General features: G+C 47.5%; 1 protein-coding gene and 1 pseudogene across 1 annotated transcript in view; one reads left to right on the forward strand and one right to left on the reverse strand.

Moving 5' to 3' along the window:
• Positions 1 to 2,819, reverse strand: part of Slc25a25 (solute carrier family 25 member 25) — a 43,437-nt gene that overhangs the window by 20,289 nt on the left and 20,329 nt on the right. The window lies entirely within an intron of this gene.
• On the forward strand, positions 1,849 to 2,426 carry LOC105743585 (annotated as a pseudogene).

Here is a 2,819-nt window from a genome sequence, read left to right on the forward strand (position 1 = left end):
GCTTGTTTGGAAGCGGAGGGAGCCTGTGCCTGCCGACTTCTCTTGGATGAACTATTTAGAAGCGGCTGCGGCTGCGTGCTGGTGAGCTGTAAGATCTTTGGGATAGGGTGCTCTGTAATGATTGATACATTGTGTCAACTTGAGAAGTTTAGAAGTTTGATCAGGTGACTCAGTAGGGGCCCCGTCCTCACTTGTCCTCAACATCCTCATCCTGTGCAAGAGGACACGGAGATGGCCCTGGGTGGCGGTGTAGCCTGCTTACAATATAAGGGAGGAAAAGAGGATTGCCCCCCACTTTGGCTTGCATCTTTGAGTGTTCTCTGTGCCATGTGCCACCCTGCCCTGGGGCCAGCTGATTAAAGTCTAAAACGTTTTTGTTTTTTTTTTCAGACAAGGACTTGCCCTATAGTTCAGGTTAGCCTCCAACTCAGTGATTTTTCTTGCCTCAGCCTTCAAAGGGCTGGAATCACAAGCATTTGCCACCACACCTGGCTACACATCAACATTCTTCTGTGACTGAATGATTCTGTGACTTCCTAGAGTTGGTTAAAGACTAAATCAGATAACACAAGGATCCAAGAACAGCACATGGAACATTAAGCATGAGCTATTTTATTACCATTATCTGGAAAATGATTGAGAGTTGACACAACTAGGTAGTTCTAACACTAAACAAGAACAGTGCAGAGCCAAAAGTCCCACATAAAATGGGCACAGTGGGTGCGACATGCCTATACCCTAGCACTGGGGAGGCTGAGGCAGGAGGATTGCTGTAAGTTTTAGGCCATCTTGTACTACACAGTGAGTTTGAGGCCAGCCTGAACTACATAAGGAGATGCTATCTAAAAAAAAAAAAATTTTTTTTTTTTTTTTTGCAGAACCGGGGATTGAACTCAGGCCCTTGCACTTGCCAGGCAAGCACTTATTCTACTGAGCCATCTCCCTGGCCCCTGAAAATTTTTTAAAAGGCTAAATAACTATTGAACATGAATCCTACTACTAGGCCCACAAAGTTCAGTGAAACATAGGCAACAATGCTGTTTCTTGCCCCACCTACAAACCTAAGAAAAATTCTGGCATGGTGCACCCAGGGTTCCAGGACTAGCATGGCATGCAGTACTGGGGACTGAACTCAGTACCTTGCACTTGCCAGGCAAGCGCTTAGACCAACGAGCTATCTCCTCAGATCCAAAAATTCTTCTTCTATTTAATTGGTCATTGAACGCGCTGCTACACACCATGGAACCAGGTTGCAAACTCAAGAGCTTCCAGTCAGGAGGAAGTAACGGGGCAGAGTCACCTTCCTCCCTCTAACAACAGTCCAGACAAAACATGCGCCTACCTCTCAGGCCCCTGAGTAGCAGGAAATGGGGACAGCGTGACTCGCTGGCTCCCACTGGGAGGTTCTGAGCTCCAGAGCAGGGGGGATCCCAGGGAGAGTTGGAGATGTGGGCTGGAAAGGCCGGGACACTGAGAGTTTGCAGGGCAGGGACCCAAAGATGACACAGGGGCACAGCTTTGGGGTCCCCTAGGAGTCCCAGCAGTCAGAAGAGAAATCTCCCTTCCAGGGCAAGGAGGCGGAGGACAATTCTCAGGGGTTTTTGCTTCAACAGGGGGTTAAAACCAGCCACAGAATTGCTATTCTTGTCCCACCCATCAAAGCGAGTGAGCCTGGCAAGGGTCAAACTGTGTCCAAATAACTGCACAAAAGATAAAGCTCAAGAATTTTTACACAGGTAAAAATTTACCTACCACCCAATTAAAGTCCAGTCCAGTAGCAGATGAACAGGACTGCAAAAGAGAAGGAAAACCCCATAATGAAGATAGAAATCAGCGGTTTCCGTGGCGGCTGAGCAAGTGGTCGGCTGTGCGGCCACTCCTGCGGGCCCTGGCCGCGCGACTGCTGCGCTCCGCGGCGGGAAGCGCCTCCCGCAGGGACTGAATATCAATGCAAGCTTGAAAAAGATACTTTCTTTCTCTTGCGCAATGGCATATCAGTTATACAGAAATACTACTTTGGGAAACAGTCTTCAGGAAAGCCTGGATGAGCTTATACAGTCTCAACAGATCACCCCCCAACTTGCCCTCCAAGTTCAACTTCAGTTCGATAAGGCTATAAATTCTGCACTGGCTCAGAGGGTCAGGAACAGAGTCAATTTCAGGGGCTCTCTAAACACATACAGGTTCTGCGATAACATGTGGACTTTTGTACTGAACAACGTAGAATTCAGAGAGGTGACAGAACTTATCAAAGTGGATAAAGTGAAGATCGTGGCGTGTGATGGTAAAAATACTGGCTCCAATACTGCAGAAAGAACAGGAGAGAAGAGCGGCCTCTTAGGCCACCGTCTGCTGTCATCCATCGCTTTTTGAAGAGACACATAGAAGAGACTTTATTTATTCTAGCATTGCAGAAGTGACCACACTGTGCTGTACTATCAGAATTCCGGCAGGAAATGCCTACAGCGCTGTCCTTTACATTACCTGTACTATAAAGCATGAAGAAACATAACTTTTTTTAATGACAAATCAAAGGTTGTAGCCCTCCTGAGAACAGTCTTTAATAAACTCATTTGAAAACTCATGAAAAAAAAAAAAAAAGATAGAAATCAGTCCATGGAAAGTGACCCAGAGCTGGGCAGGTGGTGCACGCCTGGAATCCCAGCAGCTGAGAAACTCAGGCAGGATATTCCTCCCACGGGTGAGGCCAGCCTGAGTTACTCGGAGAATTCAAGACCACACTAGCAAGACCACACTGGCGAGGGTTTTTGTCTCAGAAAGAAGGAGAAAGAGGGAGGGGAGGGGGAGAAGGAGGAGGA

The sequence above is a fragment of the Octodon degus genome, unplaced genomic scaffold (genome assembly GCF_000260255.1).
Source record: "Octodon degus isolate 3935 unplaced genomic scaffold, OctDeg1.0 scaffold00138, whole genome shotgun sequence".
NCBI classification, from domain to species: Eukaryota; Metazoa; Chordata; class Mammalia; order Rodentia; family Octodontidae; genus Octodon; species Octodon degus.